Source organism: Eptatretus burgeri, chromosome 12, assembly GCF_056783735.1.
Source record: "Eptatretus burgeri isolate ZD-2024b chromosome 12, Ebu_testis_v1, whole genome shotgun sequence".
NCBI classification, from domain to species: Eukaryota; Metazoa; Chordata; class Myxini; order Myxiniformes; family Myxinidae; genus Eptatretus; species Eptatretus burgeri.
Window position 1 is genome coordinate 62,872,776 of NC_140972.1, and position 22,438 is coordinate 62,895,213.

The following is a 22,438-nucleotide window of genomic DNA, read 5'->3' on the forward strand; positions in this document are numbered from 1 at the left end:
GGTGAAAATTTCGTCTCATTCCGACAAGCGGTTGCAGAGAAAAATACGAAAGTTCTGTGCAGACAAACAAACAAACAAGTCCCGGTGCATTCAAAGTACACCGCCCCCATGCCAAATAAATAAAAGACAGTCATCCAGCATGCGACATCACCGGGGCGCCTTCGGCGCCCTGCCGCCTTGCAGCACATAGAGTCAGAATTGGGAAAGAGTGGTGTACAATAATTGATTAATTGATGAATTGTATAATTAAAATAAATAAATAATAATAGTAAAATAATTCATTTCCTAATCAACTGGCTGATAGCATACCTAAACCACCACTGTTTCATCCAAATCTGAAAATTTTTGAAAATTAAGTAATTGATTGAAAAATTGAATGATTAATAAATCAATAAATCAAAAATACTCTTTATAGCCAAATCACGTGGTCACTGTCATGTCCAAATATCAGCTTTCGAGCTCAAAAGGTGCCTGAGATATTGCCGGGATGAGAAATAAAATAAATCAGTAATTAAAAAATCGATTTAGAATTATGTAATTCATCAATTAATTGATTAATCAGAAAATAAAAAAAATACTTTTTATGCCAATGCACCTCTTCACTTTTGTCCTCAAAATTCAGCTTCCTTGCTCAGATGGCTGAGATTTCACCCAGAAAGCAAGAAAGAAAATAATTAATCGACTAATTGATTAATCAATAAATCGAAAATACTCTTTAGAGCCAAATCACTTGGTCACTGTCATGTCCAAATATCAGCTTCCAAGCTCAAAAGGTGCCCGAATATTGCCAGGATGAGTAATAAAATAAATCGATAATAATTAATTAATTGATCTATTCATTGATTAATCTAAAAATAAAAAAATAGAATTTTTGCTGAAGCACATCTTCACTTTTGTCCCCAAATTTCAGCTTCCTAGATCCAAGGATGGCTGAGATATTGCCCGGAAAAACAAACAAACAAGAAAACAAACAAAAAAAAACAAGAAAACAAACAAACAATGAAAAATTAGTACTTCCTTCCTTCGGTAACCGGCAATGGCGTCCTGCATCGCCTGGATATGGAATTGGGAAGGAGCAGTGTATATCAGACAGACAGACAGACAGACAGACAGACAGACAGACAGACAGACAGACAGACAAACGGACCCAAATGCAAACGGACCCCTCTCTTTTGGCGATGGTAACAAGCTGGTCAAACACTTGGAATATGTCTTTCAATCTTGACGAATCTCACATTCTTACGATCTCTCTTCGAAAGGATTGTCTGGCAAACCATCCTATCTACATTTTAACAATCCTCTTTAGGAAGTTCAGTCATTCAAACTCCTGGGCCTCACTATCAACCATGATATTTCTTGGGCAAACCACATTTCAAAGTTGGCCTCCAAAGCCAGCCGCCAACTGGGCATTTACTTCCTTGGTACACCTGAACTCCAATCCACCTGGAAGGCCTTCATCTGCAGCTTTTAATGGAGTACTGCTCTCCCTTCTGCGCTGGATCCCCTGCCTCACACCTTGCTCAGCTTGACGTAGAAACCAAGGCCTTAATGATGATTAGGATATCCCATGATGAAGCTGCATCTCTGGGCTTATCACTTCACCATCGCAGACAGGTTGGTGGTCTCTGTCTTCCACCGCCTCCTTTCTGGTCTTGCACCCTCTGCTCTTTCCGTGCTTTGTCCCCCCCCCCCCCACAGGTTTATTCAGGGCTCATGCTGGTTCACCATCAACCCCATTCTGGTGAAACTTCCTAAATCCAGGATCACTGCTCACCTCCACTCATTTATTCCTCCTTTTTCCCACCTGTGGAATCAACTTTCACATCCTCTTTAATATCATTCTTCCCTCCAGGACTTTAAGACACCCATTCACCACCATCTCAGATCATCTCCAATCCAAAACACTGATCTTTTGTACCCTCGTTCACCCCACCCACATTTCTCCTCCCTCCAATTTTCCAGTTTTCCCTCCTTGGAGTTTCCTTCTGCATCCGTTTTGTTCACCCCATGTATCCTCTGTGTCCAAATTGCCCACCCCATGCATTCGTGTTTTGCATCCTGTTTTTGTCCTGATCTGTTCAGTGTACGAGCTGTTCCACAAGCCTCGACTATGTATACAAAAAAAAAGAAGAGAAGTGGTTAAAAAAGCAGAGATACCACTAACTTGTCTGTGATGTGACAGCAACAGGCCTTGTGGTTCAGTCTAATCTCACGGGAGATGCCAATGATGCTGGGTGCTTTAGATTCTCTAAAATTCAGGAGAGACTTCATCTTTTGTTCTGAATTAAAACAAATGCAAAAGTTAGCTTGTTTTCACCACAAAATAAAAAAAAGAAACATCAATTATGCTCATCCAACTGAGCACAACATGTCAGGAAACGCAGGCGAAGGATTCCGCCTGCATTGCATCCCGACACCGGAAAATCGAGCACAATGCCAGTGATTAGTTCTCTTAGTAAATCGATGAAATCAATCAATGGAATCAACGAAAGGAAACCAAGCGCAATGATTTGTGATGCGTAATACGACAAATGGCACAAAGAAGAAAAAGACACTTTAAAAGCAGATCGTTAGAATATTTTTATTAGCACTATTTCCTGCTGCTTAAACTCAATGCCCCTCCATATCCTAACTTTTTTTTTTACTGTCGCTTAACATTTCAATGTCTATGTGAATGTTTACTGTACACTTATTCATTCAGCCCTTATCCTGAACTACACGTTGCACAAAAGTCTTCTTCATACGATATTAAATAAGGCGATTATCTGGATGTGTGTGTATGGATGTTCACCTGATAATTATAGAAAAAAAACAGAGCTGGCCAGATCTCCACCAAATTTTGCATACTTGTTGGTGTTATCCAGGGTACTCCCTCACCCCTCCCCAACCCCGCTTCCCCATGCGACCGGCCAGCCAATGCTCCTGAAGGGACTGGGTATTTCTTTCTAGTAAGGAAAGAAATTCCTGTCACCGATTATCCCCCCCCCCCACCATCCTCTCCAATGTAAACCATTTATTTATTATGTATGCAAAGATCACAACTGATTACAGTCTCTCTCTCTCTCTCACACTCTCCCTCTCTCTCTCTCTCTCTCTCTCTCTCTCTCTCTCTCTCTCTCTCTCTGTCTGTCTGTCTGTCTGTCTGTCTGTCTGTCTGTCTGTCTGTCTGTCTGTCTGTCTGTCTGTCTGTCTGTCTCTCGCTCTGTCTGTCTGTCTCTCGCTCTGTCTGTCTGTCTCTCGCTCTGTCTCTATCTGTCTGTCTCTCTCTCATCTGCTTTGTCTGTCTTCCTTTTCTCAGTTTTATTTTCTTCATTTAGCCCCACCACACATTTCAGCTCTGTGATACATAATAAATAGATAGTTCCTTCCGAGAGCTCAACATGACTGAACGATGAACTCCATCTACCAATTATTGCCTTGTTTTTTTCTGGAAACATCCAAACTTTCCAATAAATGTATATTTTGGTCCAGGTTATCAAGTTTCCTTCTCTCTCTCAGCTTTGTAACAATAAATACAAATTTAAATTAAAACATGCATCAATCTTAACTCCAGATCATTTATATCCAGGTACAGACAAAAAAAAATGGAAACACCTGGTGAAATGAGGGGCTCCAAGTACTCTACCAGTCAAAAGTTTTAGAACTCCCCCATTTTTCCAGTTTTTACTGAAATTTAAGCAGTTTAATGTTTCAATGTACTCTGAAATTAAAGCATAGAACAAATAAACAATTGCAGATAAAAAATAAATCATGGAATCTTTTTGTTGAACAAAATTTAATCTAAATTTCTCATGAAAGTAGCCAACTTTTGCAGATATAACAGCCGAACATACTCGTGGCATTATTTCTCCAATGGAAATCAAATATTGTTTGGAAAGTTCTTCCCAACACTGTTGTAGAAGTTCCCACAAATGTGTTGCACTTGTAGGTTGCTTTGCCTTCACCCTTATGTTCAGTTCATCCCAAATCAGCTAGATGGGGTTTAAGTCTGGAGACTGTGCTGGCCATTCCATGATTTGAAGCCTACCGTATTGTTCTTTTCTTCTAAGGTAGTTCTCATATAGCCTGGAGGTATGTTTTGGGTCATTATCTTGCTGTAGGATGAACCCCTGACCAACTAGGCGAAGACCAGAGTGTATTGCATGGTGCTGCAAGATGCTGTGGTAGTCCTTTTGGTTTAGGGTGCCAGTCACTCTGTGCAAGTTGCCGACTCTGGGTCCAGCAAAAGAGCCCCAGATCATCACACTTCCTCCCCCATGTTCGACAGTTGGTGTCACACACTGAGGAACCCTCCTTTTGCCTGCTCGATGGTGTACAAAAACCCTGCGTGATGAACCGAAGATTTCAAATTTTGATTCATCGGTCCATAAGACCTTCTTCCAGTTTTCAGTAGTCCACTGGCCCAGGCAAGCCTCTTTTTCTTATTTTTTCCATCTTAGCAGTGGCTTTCTAACTGCCACTCAACCTGTCAAACCTGCAGCTTGAAGTCTTCTCTTCACAGCTGAAACTGAGATTTCCTTACTTCGACCAGTGTTAAGCTGTGCTTGAAGCTGCTGTCCTGTGAGCCGCCTATCACGCAAGCTGTTGACTCTCAGAAACTTGTCTTTTGATTGTGTTGTGGCTTTGGGTCTGCCAGACTTCTTCCTGTTAGAGTTTCCTGCAGTTTCCAAGTGCCTTTTGATGGTGTCGGAAACTGTACTCACTGACACCTTGGTTCTCTTTGAAATTTCTCTAAAGGAAAGAACTACACTTTTAAGGGTTACTAGATGAGCCGTGAACCCGTTGTGCCAGCCGTTGATGAAAAAAAAAATCATTTCAAGAAAAAAAAGATAGCTCTAGCGAACTATACCGCTGAGGTTGTTTGCATTGCTCAAATAATCCTGAAGAGTACTTGACTGAATCGGGAATTGTTTTTTAATATTTTTTTGTTGCCCAATTTGAATAAAACGATAATGCACACCGCAGGAGAATGGTGAGTAAGGTGGCCCTAAAATTTTTGCGCTATCGTTTACCGTTTTGGCTGTATTTCAGAAACATACAAGATGAGAGTTTTAGTAATATATAGAGAATGGTCTGTCTGTCTTCCTTTGTTAATTGTCTTTTTCTCACCATTATGATAGCAATATACTACTTCCTGCAATGCAATATTGGCCAAATAATGCTTCAGAGGGTGTCGCAACACAATCTGTCCCAACACTTCTTTTATACAGACAGAGGGCTTGTAACTAATAAACAAAAGTTGGGACACCTATCAAAATTGTTTGCATCAACTTTCAAGGCTTAATTTACTTCCATTGCTGCAGAACAGCTGCAGTTGCTAACCCTTACTTGTTCCCTGAAAAGGGATTTTTTTTTTCCCTTTTGGATAAAAGGGATAAAAGGGATAAAAGGGATTCCCGATTTTTAACAACTCTGAAATTTACATTATTTTTCAGTTTTTGGGAACTTAAACTTTTTTTAACCTCTGGCAGTTTACCGCTTAAGGCCCAGTCACACCTTGACGTTTTAGCCAGCTTATGCCGATTTTTGGAAAATTTGTCAAACGCTGGTACACGTCGAATACGTTATGGGTAAGTTTTGATAACATTGAGAGCACGCTGAAAAACACTGCCATACGTCGTTGTATGCTGGCTTTAAACGTTGTACTTTTTGGTTGTCCTCAAATTTTCCATGCTTGAAATTTTAAGACGTATGCCAGCGTATGACTCACACGTTCCGCATAACGCTGGCCATAAGTTGTAGGCACGTCATGCGATCGTTGACACACGTTACTTGTAAGTTACTCATAAGTCGAAACACGTCGAAGTAATGTTTAGCGTACCCGAAACTTATTTCTAACCTATGAGTAACGTGTTGTACTCACGTCACATGATCGGTGACACACATCGACACACGTTACTTGTAAGGTGCTCATAAGTCGAAACACATCAAGCAAATGGTTAGCGTCAGTGTTCCAGACTCCCTGGTTTTTTTATTTTATTTTTTTATTTTTTTCTTCCTTCCTTCGGCATGATGGTAATTTTGACACTTCGATTTCTAGTGCGGTTATAATATAATATAATTAATAGGCTGCCGCTCAACGATTTAAATCATAACCGCACTGTACACTGAACACCGTCATACCGAAGAAAAAAAAACCGGGAGTCTGGAAAACTGACGCTAACCATTACCTTGACGTGTTTCGACTTACGAGTACCTTTCAAGGAAAATGTGTCGACGTGTGTCACCGATCGCATAACGTGAGTACAACTTATTCCCGTTGCATGCGGAGCGTGTGTCATACGGCAAGTACATTGTAAAATTTTCAACATGTTTAAAATTACAAGACGTACTCCATTTAATACGACGTATGATAGCGTACTTTAGCGTTCTATTCACGCATACCAAACTTACCCATACCGTATTCGACGTGCGCCAGCGTTTTAGACGCATTTTTCAGAGGTCGGCATATGCTGGCAAGATCGCTAAGGTGTGACTGCGATGTTGACACTTCCATTTCTGCGCTGGTTATGATTTGAATCGTTGTGCAGCAGCCTTTTAATAGGCTACGCCACGTCATCGTCGGCGATGCGTGCAGCGCGCTATGCATAAGTTAGACTATCGTTGGGCATAGGTTGTGAAGGCCGACAACAGGTTCAGCATTCGTTGGTATAAGTTATCTATAACACAACGAAACATTCTGTGTCCGTTTCTAATACGTTATGCATAAGACCAAGTCGTTATGAATACGTCCGAATCTTTAAAAAAAAAACATCAAAAGTTCAACGAAAGCCAGCGTTTTACATACATTTTAATACGTTGCCATTGCTGGCTAAAACATCAAGGTATGACTGGGCCTTTAGCTTTGTACCATTCCAGGTTATTCACTGGACTTGAACTGCTTAAATTTCAGTAAGAACTGAAAAATGGGGGTGTTCTAAAACTTTTGACCGGTAGTGTATATTGAAAGCAATGGCTTCCACACAGGTGTGGCTCATGTGTTAATGAAGCAACTAATATCCCAGCATGCTTAGGGTCATGTATAAAAATGCTGCACAGGCCTGGTTGCCTATAATTGTAGCTAACATGGCTGCAAGAGGAGACCCCCCCCCCCCCAATTCCCCATCCACAGAGCACGTGTGGTCGCCCAATGGTTTGATGAGCATGGCACTAATGTTATCCATATGTCAAGGCCTTCTCAGTCACCAGATCTGAACCCAATCGAGCATTTATGAGACATTCTGGAATGATGCCTGAGACAGTGTTTTCCACCTCCATCAAACAAGTATGAGTTGAATGACTTTCTCATGGAAGAATTGTGCCACGTCCCTCCTGCAGAATTCCAGACGCTGGTAGACTCTGTGCCACCACCTATGGCCTGTATGTGCCGTGGCATAATGTCCTGACATTTACATTGGTGCCTCCATTTTTTGTCCACTACCTGTATATAAATTGCAGAAGTTAATGGAATCAGATCTGACCACTGCGGTACTTCATTACTTTTTACCTTCAATCATGACGTTTACCCATTTACAAATACAGTTTCTATTTTTGAGCCAATGTTGTATCCAGAATGTTGGCCTGATTCTCCAACTTACTGAACAATCTTACAGGAAAATTCTAAAATAAAATTACGAAATTGAAGAAGAAACAGTGACACAAAATAATGTTGGAGCCACCTCAGGAGGAAAAGTAGATGGAGATGTCATGTTTATGGTCATGTCGTGCTTGCAAAAAATACTTAAATCTGATGTTCTGATGAGCCGTCGGATATGGCAAAGATGTCAACTTAACAGCAAACCAAAACGAAAGAGTGTTTTCCAAACAGGGAACTACCAAAGTCACCATCCACCTTGAGGAAGAAAGGGGACAAGATTGAGTGCAGAAGTGAATTCTACCCACAGCGTTCTTTGTTCCCTTTGAAAAAGATTTTCCAAATGAAGTGAATCAGATTTCTACAAGTAGGGAACAAACTTGTTATCTGCTACTGGTACATTATGTTCCTAGCCTTGGGGGTTTTTTCGAGCCAGAGAAGCAATACCAACCTCACAAATTGGCAAGGTAAGCTTCCAGTATGAGGAAGTCTGTCTCTCTTTGCCATTCTCATCTACACATCTCTGTGTTCTTCTTATCTCCATATCTTTCCATCTTCTCTTCTCTTCTCTTCTCTTCTTATCTCTCTCTCTCTCTCTCTCTCTCTCTCTCTCTCTCTCTCTCTCTCTCTCTCTCTCTCTCTCTCTCTCTCTCTCTCTCTCTCTCTCTCTCTCTCTCTCTCTCTCTCTCTCTCTCTCTCTCTCTCTCTCTCTCTCTCTCTCTCTCTCTCTCTCTCTCTCTCTCTCTCTCTCCCTCTCTCTCTCTCTCTCTCTCTCTCTCTCTCTCTCTCTCTCTCTCTCTCTCTCTCTCTCTCTCTCTCTCTGTGTGTGTGTGCCCTTCTCATCTCCCTCTCCTTGGCATCTCTCTATGTGCAATACTCACCCCCACCTCTTTCTCTCCATGCCTGTGCTCTTCTCATCTCCATCTTGCCCACTCCCCCCCCCGCTCCAGCCAGTCTTTCTCTCTCAAACTCACACCCATCATCCCCATCATCCCTTTCTCTCACTCTCACTCTCCAATCTAAAATATATGGTGGAATGTTGGGTTTAAAAATCAAGCATTTGCTAGAAGTATCTATCATGTAATGTGGAGTAAAAGAGTAAATAGAACTAGCGAAAAGCCTTCAATTTTAAAACCTATTTTTGTCTTGCTGGTGATGCCTTGCATTAAAAACAGCAAGGGTTTCTTGTATGACCATGTGTTTTGGCCTTGGGGCCAAAGTACATGTGTATTCGTTTGACAAGCTTTGTCTCACCGTCTACTTTGGTCTTTCGGCTGAAGCACACGTGCTTACCTTTGTTATTATGCTTTCTTCTATAAAAGGTATTTCTCGACAGATAAACAGCATATACATATAAGACCATGTAGTTTGCCTGCAGGCCAAGGTGCATGTCTATTGCTTCGCCAAGCTTTTTATATTTTGTATTTTTTTCTATGAACTAAAGTGAGTTTTTCATCTTTGTCATAATGTTTTGTTCATTTCACCATACATATATATATATATATATATATATATATATATATATATATATATATATATATATAAAACATATTTCTTACAGCTCTTAAATTACGTCTTCCCAAACTAGTGGATCGGTACTGCTTGGCCACCTTGTTCACCTGACCTGTCCCAATTGGTCTACTTTTTAAAGCGCCATGTTAAAACTGTTGCTTATTCATTAAAACCACATACTTTGGATCACCTTCGGGCGAGGATCACAAATGCAATTCATGAAATCACTCAGCATCAACTGGCGATCATGTTTTTGATGAGTTGGAAATTCAGATTGAATGATGTATTATGAAAAATGGCAGTTACCTTGAAGCCTAGAAACTTGAACTGTATTGAGTAAAAACTTTATGAAGTAGAAGGGCACTCAGTAGAGCGCATACCTTCACTACGTAATGCCTGATCCACAAGAACATATCGGGCCCAATACATTTTTGAAATATCATGCGATATATCGTTTTTGGCCCGATCTCTCAATGGTGAAGAATCACTTTAGAAATTAAATAATTCTCGTATCCACATCCAGATCTAGATTTGTATCTTCACCAAAATTGAATCCATTCTTCCTTGTCACACACCCAACCTGTCCACCAAGTTTTGACCGAATCCGTCCACAACTTTTTGAGATATAGTGCTATATATCGCTTTTGGCCCTATCTCTCAATGGTGAAGAATCACTCAAATAATTCCAGTAGTCGGATCCGGATCCGGATGTTCACCAAAATCTAAACAGTTCATCCTTGACACACACCCAAATTGTCCACAAAATTTTATCTGGATCTGCCACAACTCTTTGAGATATCCTGCACACAAACAAACAAACAAAAAAAAAACAGACAAACAAACAAACAAACAGACAGAAAGTAGTGAAAACATAACCTCCTTCACCTTCGGTGGCAGAGGTAATTATGCTTTCACATGCCATTTACAGTTTGCTTATATCATGTGGACATCCAATGCAATGAAAGATGAAAGTTTGAAGTTGTACAAGGATTGTATAAACACCATTATCTATTACTAAAAGGTGAAGCTTACATATGTGTGTGAGTGTTCGAGTGTGTGTGTGTGTGTGTGTGTGTGTGTGTGTGTGTGTGTGTGTGTGTGTGTGTGTGTGTGTGTGTGTGTGTATGTGTGTGTGAAGCTTTTAATTACAAAAGGTTCCTGCTGTCATAGAGTAATGAAAATGGCACTGTTAGAAAGCTTATAATGGATTGAATTGGTTGGAAAGCATATAATCTATTTACTTGTAATAAAAATTTGTGTTCATTTAATCACAACAATTCCTGTTTTAAAAGCCTGTCTTTGTGAAAGAGAAGAGGAAGAAACAGGACATGGAGCCTCAATATTGCGGTTCCAATGGTACGACAGCAGGAACCCCTTTGAGTTCAGTGTGATGACCATGGAAGGAACACACAAAATTATTCATGGTAATATTTCTCAAAGCAATATAGATATATATATGTGTGTGTGTGTGTGTGTGTGTGTGTGTGTGTGTGTGTGTGTGTGTGTGTGTGTGTGTGTGTGTGTGTGTGTGTGTGTGTGTGTGTGTGTGTGTGTGTGTGTGTGTATTTATTTATTAGGTTACACGGAGAAGCACACAAATAAAACAACAACAACACAAATGATAAAATTTCCTATTTTCACCTTTCACTTCATTTTTCATCCTCATTGAGATTCATCAATAAATATGCAATATGTTTGTGAATTGCAACATGCTGTCTTTTGATTAAAACCCATCAGTGAAACGACAGGTAGGCACTGCTAGTACAGTATGTATTAATGTGAAACTGTTGGCGCTGTCCAAACTCTTGCTTCACTGTGCAGTGTAGTTTTAGGGCATAGCTGAAATAGTCTTGACGATATATTACTTTTTCCAATGTCAGGGATATTTTGGAACAGGGCATGTGGTGAGTGTTAAGAGGAAAAAAAACAAAACGTGTGTTCTTTGTATAATAATAATAATAATAATAATAACTTCCCCCAGTTATAGGCCAATTTTGTAGGAAAAATTTGAGGGGCATAACAATAACATATGGTCCGAATATTTCTCATAATCAATCAACCCAACATCAAGAATAGGCATAATGTTAGCCTGTTTCTTTTTTGTTGGTGTCAATAGGTCCATGACGATGTGCTCTACAAGTTCAAAAGATGAAACAGGATTAAAAACTGTACTTTATTCATCCTGATGTAATTGTTTTGGCGTAATATGGGAAATGTGGGGTAATTTCAGCTTCCCCCTTCCCCATGCCCTCACCCCCCCCACCCCGCCCGCAAGAGAAATGCTTACCAGGTTGTGAGAATTCACACAAATGACCCCAAACTTGGTCGAGTCGAGGGCAGAAACTTTCCATCTTTGTACAACAATAACAGAACCGTTGAACTGCACAGTCAAAAGACACAATATTTTCAAGCAGTAATGGTTCCATACAGTGGAAGCAAGAGAACCACACACATGAAAGCAGTGTTAATTAGGCAAGCTCCGTGCAATTACCAAACCCCAAAATTTAAACATTTTTTTCACCAAAGAACAGGGGAATTTTTTTTATCGTTTTTCTACCCTCAGAGCAACCTGTAAACTGCTGAAATCAGGTGCATTGAACAGCAACTGTAGGATTAGCTGCGTATGTAATAAGGTTATCGATCCTCAAATTCCATTTGTTCATGAGCACAAAGAAAGCAAATCTGATAAGCTATTCATAACTTCTTCTTCTTCAACAGCTACAAATATCCCCACGTTCTTGTGGGGTTGGCCAGGGGAAGCTTGACCCAAGTCCCATGTACCGGCTGGCCAGGCCTGATGTTCGAACAAGGCTTGGGCAGGAATTTGTAATTTGTTCATGGTGCCGGCGATAGCTCGCCTACTCTTCGCGAAGGACACCATGGGATCTTTAACGCCCAACAACTAATGCTCGCAGACAGGATGCCCATTTGGCGTCCAGTCCATCCGAAGGACGGCACACACATTGATGAATCACCCTCCCTGTGAAACACTGGGACAACAGTTTATATCTTGATCGAGATTCAAACCCAGGCTGGACAGCCTAGAAGCGAGTGTGTGTACCCCGAAGCCATCCTGCCAGACCAAACCAATCCGAAATCAACTTATTTTTAAAATTACAAGAACGAGTGCAATTACAAAACATGACACCAGAAGGAGAAACAAAAAGGAGCAGAGACCAAACAATTGCAAAGAGGACCAAAAAAAAAAAAGTATATAACAAAATATGAACAAAGATATGTCAAAATCAAGAAGAATGGCAAACAAGCAGGAAGATTAAAAAGAGAACGGGACAAACAGGAAATAGATATGAAAGCATAAGGATAAGGACAGCTGAATTGGGATGGAGAACACGTTACACAAAATGCATAACAACAAAGACTGTATAACAACAATAAAATGCATAACAACTTACAGCTTCAAGAAAATGGTAGGACCGAGTCAAACGGACAAGTGCAGATTCTGGAAAAGAGAACCGAAAGCACGAGTCACCTTTTAGGATGCAAAACACAAAGTCAGAACACCTGAACGTACCCACAATGATCCACGAGCATCTCTGTAAAAAACCTCAATATCACAGTCCATGAAAAGCTATCGACCTATAACCCTTAAAGAACAACAATCGAACCTTCTGTTGCTCTGACGAAGGGTCAATGCCCGGAACATCAGCTACTCCTTGCTTCCAGTGGTGGTTAGCACACCTTGATCAATGTCATCCTGTTCATTTCATCCATTGTCAGAACCAAATGAATTTGGTCAAAATAATTTAGAAATCAATCAAAAACAGTTAAAGTACGAGGACATGAAAAATATGAAGAAAACCTGGAATGTGAAGAAAATACACATCATACCAGTGATGGTCAGTGCAACTGGAGTGACAAAGAAATTGAAAGATATACTGAAACTGAAAATATGATCAGAAACGAGTTACAATTGATGTTTGTCATAGTTTTTAAGAAAATCCTTGAGTCCTCTGTGAATGTGATACAGAACATCTGAAGATGTTTCTGAGCTTAAAAAAGCCCTTGGAAACACTGAAACTTGGTTCTCAAAAGGTAATCCTGAAAATAAAATAAAATGGATACTTTTAGCCCGAGGAGGCACCTGTTCTACATTTTTATAACCTACGAGGACCCCACCCTTGGACAATATAATCATTATCCCCTCGTCAAGGAGATGTGATTTTAAATCGAAGGCATATCTTTCATTTAGTACTCAACACCCAAATATCTAGACAAGATGATTGGCACTCTATCACCCCTTCATCAAAGTTTCATTTTTAAACTCTCTTGCAGTAAGTAAGTGAACAAAAAAAAGAAGAGCTTAAACTCCCATACTTGTTTATCCTTAATAGCCATACACTCATGGGTTCTGAAAATAAGGTTCTATAGGTTTCCAATATTACTCAACATTCCAAAAGTAACAATAAGGGCACTCAGTACAGCGCATACCTCCACCACACAATGCCTGATCCAAGAGAACATATCGGGCCCAATACATTTTTGAAATATCATGCTATCTATTGTTTTTGGCCCTATCTCTCAATGGTGAAGAATCACTTTAAAAATTAAATAATTCTCGTATCCAGATCCAGATTTGGATCTTCACCAAAATTGAAACAATTCGTCCTTGCAGTACACCCAACATGCCCATCAAGTTTCGTCCGAATCCGTGCACAACTTTTTGAGATATTGTGCTATACATTAGCTTCGCCCAATCTCACAATGGTGAAGAATCACTTATAAAATTATCAGATTTGGATTTGGATTTGGATCTTCACCAAAATTGAATCAATTCTTTGTCACACACAGAATGTAATGTGTCCACCAAGTTTCGTCCGGATTCGTCTACAACTTTTTGAGATATCCTGTACACAAACAAATAGACTGAAAGGGGTGAAAACATAACCTCCTTCACCTTCGTTGGTGGAGGTAAAAATATGACCGCTGGGCCTGCAGCTTATCTGGACCCTGGCTTAATGTTGTCACCAAAATTTGGTCACATTCTGATTTGTGGTTCTGGAGAAGAAGATTTTGGAAGGAATTTATGCGATTTTCCCAGAAATGGATGAAGTCGGCCATTTTGACACTTTCAGTCACGTGATCGGCATGACCTCCGCAATTTAACATCCCTACCCTGGCCTAATATTGCAAAACCCAAATTTGGTAGCATTCTGACTGGTGGGTCTGGAAAAGATTTTTGAAGGAATTTACTAAGTCGGCAGTTTTGAGCTACTTAAAATCACATGACTGGAATGAGCTTTGCAATCCCCATTACCAGTCAGGACTCAGGAGCAGAACATTGCTGCCAAATTTTGACCGATCAGCCCAGCGGGCGGCCGGGAAGTCAAAAAACTGGAGACAGACGGACGGGTGGTTCATGATAACACCATATCTGGAATTCCAATTCCAGATAAGCTAAAAATATGAGATTTTTTCACATCAAATAATCACCTATGCTTCATGTGGATTAATGCCTAGTAGAGGAATAAGTTGCCACAACTTATTTCATCTGTATATCAACCAGATGATGCTATCACAGACGTTACAACTTCCCACGATTACAACTGTGACATGGTCAGCTCCTCAATTCAAAGGTACTTTTTCATACGGTGCCACACTGTTGCCGGCTCAAGATGTGAACAAAAAATAATTCAGAGAGCACAATGGTTTAAATAATCTACCCAAAAGCCCACGGAATCATAATTTAATGTGAGCAGTTGACGGCACCAGCCAAGTCATGGTACCAAATGCTTACTGGTTTGCAACGGGGAGTAGGGTGTATACGATGGTATGTGTACAATGGAGAGGAGTGAGCTGTCATGACACTTCAATTGGTCATTGTATACATAATCAATAATTTGTGGTTAGACATACTACAATTTACAAACTTCATGTTGCACAAGCCATGAATAAACTGAAAATCAGAATATTACATTGTGAGTATTCAAGTTGCAAGATCCATTCTGTCTCTATCTTCACCAAAGATGTTCTGCTCAAATACTTGTGAAAGCTTGAGCTGGAGTGCTTTTTAACTTAAAATTTTCAGCCTCCTCTTATATTTAAACAAGATGCAGGAAAGCCCCCATTTCCCTTGGCTTCAACCCAGCTTTCCTGCATGGTGCAGCTCTCACCCCCCATTCTGCCCCCTTGCTCCTTTCAGGGAGTAAAAATAATTTCTGTTAATCCCACTGCAGCAGCAGGCTCCAACAATGGCTTTAGTCATCCACTCACCCTGAGGTCACTGCATTTACCTGTTCAAAAACCAGCACAAAATTGTATCCATACGAGGTATTGGAACATTCGCAGTGAGAGGATTAGGGGATTGCAGGAAAGGCTTCAACTTTCCGAGGTTTATAAACTTTATAGATAGCATGATTCTTGCTAGATGTTTGCTCGAAGATTTACTCATGCCATTTCAATTGGCATGAGCTAATACCTGATAATCATAACAGAGAAATAATTAATTTATAGGAATATATATATATATATATATATATATATATATATATATATATATATATATATATATATATATATATATATATATATATCACGACCTGGCTCTTCCAATCAGAGAAGGCTGTAGAAAGGTTGAGTGGTGATTTCATTGTGTAGTCTTAGTCGCGGCTGAGATGATTGATTCGGTGGAAGTTGATGAGTCATTCCTCCAATTGAGGGTGAGAAATGTGATTGGGATATATCCCAATCACATCCTTCACCCTTAATTGGAGGGATAATTGATTAGGTGAGATAATTGATCCACATGTGGATAATTGATTCGGTGAGAGTTGATTGGTTCCCAATTACGGGCGAGACACGTGATTCAGTCTTACACACACATATATATATATATATATATATATATATATATATATATATATATATATATATATATATATATATATATATATATATATATATATATATATATATATATATATATAAAACAACTATTACTTTTTGTGGTATATGAAGTTAAACTAATCCCACATGGAAATGATTGACACAGGTGTACAATCAAAAACAAGCACACTCTTTACATAACACAACATGTGTTTTAAGGGTGTAATGTGTTCAATTCTAAAAGCATTTCAGATATTCACTGGAAATGAAGACGGTATGTGGATAAACGAAAACAGATGCTACTTATAAGGCACAGTAAATCAAACCTTACGCTGCCAGATACTAAAAGATATTCAACTTCCTTATCTCAGTGGAACATGAAAACGATCTAGTACTAATGTAAACTCATTTCACATTCTCTTAGATTTCCTCATATTTGCCCAAATTATTTGCACCATCAGATCAATTTCACCAAGGAATCACAATGCTCACAATCTACAAAATATCATTACACCGACGTAGTCAACTTGAATTGTTTTGACAACCATTGGAAATGCAAGTGACTATGTAAGACTTGCATTGAGCATTCATCTATTCGAATGCCATGTTTGGTAAACCTTTTGATCAGGCAAAATACAACACAAAGGCCGAGTATTTTCCTAATCAGATTAGGGAACAATGAGTTTCAGGTGTTTTGGGAATTTTTTTTTTTTAAAAACTTATTTTTCTTTCTTTTATTGTCTCTGTCTGTCTGTCTCTGTCTGTCTGTCTCTGTCTGTCTGTCTCTGTCTGTCTGTCTCTGTCTGTCTGTCTCTGTCTGTCTGTCTCTCTCTTCTCTGTGTTCAGCCAAAGCATAATGCACTGACCTCAGGAAGCTTAATGGTAACAATATGGGAATGCTTGAAAAGCAATTTTTGACAGGTGTCTAGTTTAAACTTTTCTTTGCGGAAACAGAGTATTACGTTACGCTCACTAAACCTATCAAATTGGTACCAGATGGCCGAATATCCATAAGTTTTTTTTTTGTGTGTGCACCAAGCATATTTCCAAATATTTCTTGGCTGATGCAATACAAACGTTAAACGAACACCATCACCAACCCCCTCCCCGACTCTTAAAACCCCCCACCTCACCCACAATTCCCCTCTTTGCTCAGCTGTCCACCCCAACCTTCAGTCCACAGAGGCACGATTTGTCATCATATAATGCGGTTTGTTGAATTATCGTTCTTCACCTTTGTGGGTGCTTATTCGTCGTTCATTTTGCACAGGCCGATGCAAAACCCAGTGGAGCCTTTTCTTAATGAGCGTTTTTTAAGCTATCATTTTGCATACATCCGCTTGAAGTATGCCAGAGAGAATTCCTTCTTCATAAACAGGATCAGTACCTTTTCGCGGTAAGCAATTCGCTATATGTGCGTGTCAGCAAGAAGCGTTTGCGTTAATTGAGATGTATTTCTCACATTTATATTTTTAAGCCCAGCACGATAACGTTTTGCAAACTTATCATACTTGAGGGCTGTTGTAATTTTTGTTGTTGTTGTGGTTCTCTCATTGGGGCTGCATGCAAAGTAATCAACAATATTTTATCTACTTTGTTTCCTGCTACACTGCCTCAGTATTACGCTATAAATGAGAGATATTCCACAAAATCCATTTGGCTTTTTTTTCTCTCAATTTGCTCTAATCGTGTTTTCCCTGATACACAAGAATCATTTTTCTCAAATAATCTTCGGTAAATTAAAAAAAAAGTAAGGGGCGTTTGCTCCCACCTCCATAAGCTATATCCCCCTGCCCCCCTCTACCACTCCCCTCCTCCTTCCTTCATAATACAATACAATACAACATAGTCCAAAATAACATATTCATATCTGCACAGCAAAGCACAATATTGCACGCCACATAACTCGTCCCTTTTATCCATCCCACAATTTAAGACTTATTGAATTCCGGGTCATGCGAACCGGGTACAGGGTCAGAGATGGTCATTAAGCGAAAATTACAGCAGTTTTTCTGCTCCGCGGTGGCTGTTAAGGGAAACTGGAGATGCATCTTCATAAAAGTTTGAGAATACAGTTCAACATTTCCCTCGGTGCGTTATTAAAGTAACAAAGATGGAACAAATAGACAGTTTTTCTCTATTCTGCATTTAATGTAAGGCCGATGAGAAGAGCTCGATCGGCTGTTTTATTGCTTTTTTATTTTCGTTTTTACTTCTCAAATACAAAACGTGTAACATGTTGAGAGTTTGTTAGTGGCAATGTGTGTAATTTTTCTTTCACTTCCTTTTTACAGCATTATACATTTATTTTTCAATCCAACATATTTACAACAGTTATTTCTTTCTTTAATCTTGTCTCCACCACCCCCACCCCCCCAACTATTTTACCCCAAACACCCACCTACCTCCACTCTTGCATCACTCTTGCAAAAAATAGTACAAGGAGTGGGATATTAAAGTGATTCATTTGACTGAAGGATTACACCTTTCAAATACCGAGCATGCATTTCCTCATGTGACAATTTCGCGCTGCGTAAAAATAATTCCAGGGAATCATTCAGTGCCGGTAATGCATGCCAGTGCAAAGCACATGAAATACGCTCACGCCCGTCCATTAAACAGCCGGTGGATGGCGGATATACGTGGTGATCCGCGGAGTGAAGTGCTAAGCAGATCTAACAACGCCTGCTGTTCGTTTGTATCTCACACCCAGGCACGTAGTAAATTTGATCATTTCACTGAATCCGTGTTGAAATGGCGTCAATTTTCAAGAAATACCATCACGCGATCTTGGAGACATCATCAATTACAAAATGAAAGGCTGTGCAATGTCTCACAAGCCAGTGTGTCTGATCGCAACAACAAAGTGTTTTCACTGAAAACTGTAATCTTGAGCAAATTATTTATTTTTATTTTTTTTTGTCGTCGCGACGCTGTTGTATTTCACAGATTTATATTCCAAGCCATGAAGATCCTCCTGCAACTGGTGTTCAATATTTTGCTTAAAGATATGAATCCACTGAAACCATTTTTATTGTCAGTTCTACAGCGTGGAATTATGTAAAACGTTTCACCTTGTGCCAATTGCATACACAGATATACACAAAGAACACACTCACCGCATCCAGAGTATAGAAAGGGGATTGTTTGCCAAAAGAAATGTGTTTTTCAGGAATTTTTGCTCAAAAATATTCCACTGCGGGAACACCTGCAGGAGAAGGTGTGACACAATACGCGTAAAATATCAGGCCTGTTCTGCAAAATCACTTGAGTTATTGTTACATGTAAGGGTGAAAGACAAATGTTTGAATCCAATGTCTGAAATGATGCTCTCTGTTGCCATGTTACAAGGAAGTTCAATGCAGGAGGAAACTATCAGGCCCATCATGCCAGACATTTCTACCAAAATCCATGTACCACTCCATCGCCAACGCTTCTCGGCACCTATCAAATGCCAGTTTAAACCTATCTACCATTTATGTTACCACTAGCCTTTGAGAGACCATTCCATGCAGTAACTACTCTTTGAGTGAAAGTCTGTTGCTTTAATGATGTCATCTCTCCTCTTCTTCAACCTAAAGCTATGACCCTTGGTGCTATTGATGTATATTCTGCAAGAAGCGACGCAATCGTTCCATCTGCACAAATTCCTTCATTGACCCTACTCACACTAAATGAAATACAATTTAGCTGAAGTGAGAATCAGTCACCTCATTTGAGTTGAACCGCAAACAACTTTTTAGTTGAAGTGATATCAGCATGGAGTTAGATATTTGTGACGTAATGTGTTTCTGTCGCATTAAGTATTCATTTTCAGCTCATTTTTCTGTTTTTTTTCTAATTAATTCAATTATTTTTATGCCTCGTCATTCAGCACGATTTACTGCAATGACCTGACACCCAGCAATATATCCATCTCCATCATGGCTACCTTTATTGTTCACCAAAAAAGTCCCTTCCTAGACCTTGCGGAGGTGGTGAGGAGAGGTCACGCAAGTAAGGTGCCAGCAAGTAGATGAAATCATTTTCTACGTCAGGTTTGTGTTGACTGAGTGGTGTATTCAGGCCCAGCTGCCAGTATCTATCACACCAGTGGCTTATTCCCTCAGGAACCAGGCGTACCCACGCATTGCCTGCTTGACGTGTTCCTTCTTGATGGCTTACCATACACCCCTCCATCTCCGTTTTATTTCAGCTCCTCCCAAAAGGTCGATTCAGAACTCTTCCCAAATGTGCCATTTTACCACCAGCAGGGTTAAAAAAGAACTCGAGAGAAACCCTCGAAGGTCCTCGGCATTCCACACATGCTCTTACAGTTGTTTGCGAAACCTGCTTTCCATTTTGGTGTCCCGTTCCTTGTGCAGGTGCAGCTTTGTGGTATTTCCGAAAGGGGCCGATGCTGCGGGCTAATTCCACCACGCTGCTTGATCGTAAATTGTTTGTTTGCAAGTGAAGCGGCCTCCTAAGTGCTTTTATTGACAGACTGCAGCAATATTAGCATACGCTGCACTAGATGGACCGGGGCATCGCCACATCAAAGCATGCCTCCGGTGTGGGATATTACCGCGGCCTTGTACGGCACGACTGTGTCGCACCATTCATATCAATTCCGTACTCTTGTTGTTTTCCTCCTTGTTTGCTTTACAAAGCAGTCCTCTAGGATTTTGTATCACATGAATTGGAAGCAAAAGGCAATTGATACGCTCTCTGGATACCGCTTGAAAATTCCCAAAATGAAGTACAGCTTGATTGAATTACAAAAAGGAGGGGGAAGGGGGGGATTTACATTCCGTATCCAATGAAGTGAAAATCCATTTAGCAAAATGTACTACAATGTGGTGTCACCTTATATACCATCAAAATTCCTCAATGTAAATTGAATGACTGTAGAATTAACAAACATTTTTTTCATGGTAAACCAAACGGTATTACTTTTGGTCTAAATGTTTTAACTTGCTAATCTATATAAAACACAGCAACATATTTGCACCATTCATTTGTAAGAACCATGACTTATTATGGAGAGAAATTAAAATGTGGAAAGGCCTTTATTTTTACACATAGGGCCTACCTCGTATTTATACCATAAATATAGGTGACAAAATGGCTGCGAAGTGAACTGATTTCTTTGTAAAAGTGAAAAAAGAAAGAGACAAAAACGAGGTGGGATGCAAGTTCCAGAAACTAATGAGGTGCTGATAAGTATCCTTTCGCTGATTTTAAATAAAAAAAATCTCATGCATGTCTCAAGTCATGTCGCTGATTTGACTTGAGACAAAGGTTTATCAATACAAGAGAACTGGATAATAAGAAACAGGTTGCACACGTTTGAATTGAGGTCCGAAGGACCAGGTGGCACCACATAGTTACCATATTGATGATTGCTTGAATCATTTAGAACTGGCAGCTCCAACAGTGGACCCCTCGATTGTACACTAATTAAAAATATCATCTGTCCAAAAATGATTGGCATGTTGTGGTTTTGAAAGTCCAAGATCCACATTTTGTATGATGAATCAATTTTAATTTATTGTCGTTTCGAAGGGGAACCCTTAGGTTTGGGGTGGCATCTGCAGCGGGGCACACAACTGCTATGGAGTTTCCAAAGCAGATTTAGAACAGGAAAATGCATTGGATGCTAAAGCAATATCATTTGCTCATGCAATAAACCTGAAGTTAACCACAGTAATATTGTGAAAACAGTTTTGCCATGTTTGATACACCATCGTCTCTGAGCAGACAGCTGCTACTTCTGTTATTGTTGTCATGGCTTCAGGCTCCACAAAACGTTGCCAGTGATAGCAACAGATAGATAAGAAAGACTGGCATGATGTCAAGATCACAAGCCATGAACAAGAGATATCTGTTCAGAAGCAATGAAAATGGACAAATGTTTTGTAGTAAGTCCCACAATTCAACCTGGACTTCAACAATAGCAGGCTAAAGGTCTCAGAATATCTCAGGAGAGCGAACTATGAACTGGCTTAAATGCACTTAAAAATTACTTGCGGTAAGTATGTGCAGTGATAACCCCTTTGTGAGGAAACTGCATCGGAAAGTTAGCGTTGTGGATTTAAATCCTGCAGCAGAAGTATTTAAAAACTCTGATTTAAATACCAACCTGAAAACCTTATAGTCTCTGGAGAATTACAACGTGACAATCAGATTGTCATTAAAAAAACGCAGCTGGCACAATCATAACATGTGGAGAGGGGGTTAATGTGCCTATACTCTGCATGGTCTCGTCGACATGAGGTGCCAGTCCACGCATTGCCAATTATTGTGGATGAGTCTTGATGCTCTCAGGGCAACTTGGAATTGGAACTTATACCTCTTGCAAATGCATATTTGATTGGGATTTAGTTGTGAATCGTCCTCATGGTTGTATCATCTCTGGGGCAGAGCTGTGCCACTGATGCTGTGCCCCTGCACATTAGGACAGGAATTTGGCCAGGATGATGGTAACAATCACTTACTCTTTGCAAAAGACACTGTGTGACATTTGACATC

The 22,438-nt window shown here is 39.9% G+C and overlaps 1 long non-coding RNA gene across 4 annotated transcripts in view; it reads right to left on the reverse strand.

Moving 5' to 3' along the window:
- LOC147015758 (uncharacterized) overlaps positions 1–22,438 on the reverse strand; it is a 153,465-nt gene that overhangs the window by 16,093 nt on the left and 114,934 nt on the right. Inside the window, exons 6-8 of one of the 4 annotated variants that reach the window (XR_015049830.1) lie at positions 19,048–19,136; positions 12,499–12,545; positions 11,373–11,465 (exon numbers count right to left, since the gene is read on the reverse strand). The exons of 2 other annotated variants lie outside the window; for them this stretch is intronic. This is a non-coding gene — a long non-coding RNA (uncharacterized LOC147015758). The remainder of the gene's footprint in view (positions 1–11,372; positions 11,466–12,498; positions 12,546–19,047; positions 19,137–22,438) is intronic. One more of the 4 variants, XR_015049831.1, reaches the window with a different exon arrangement.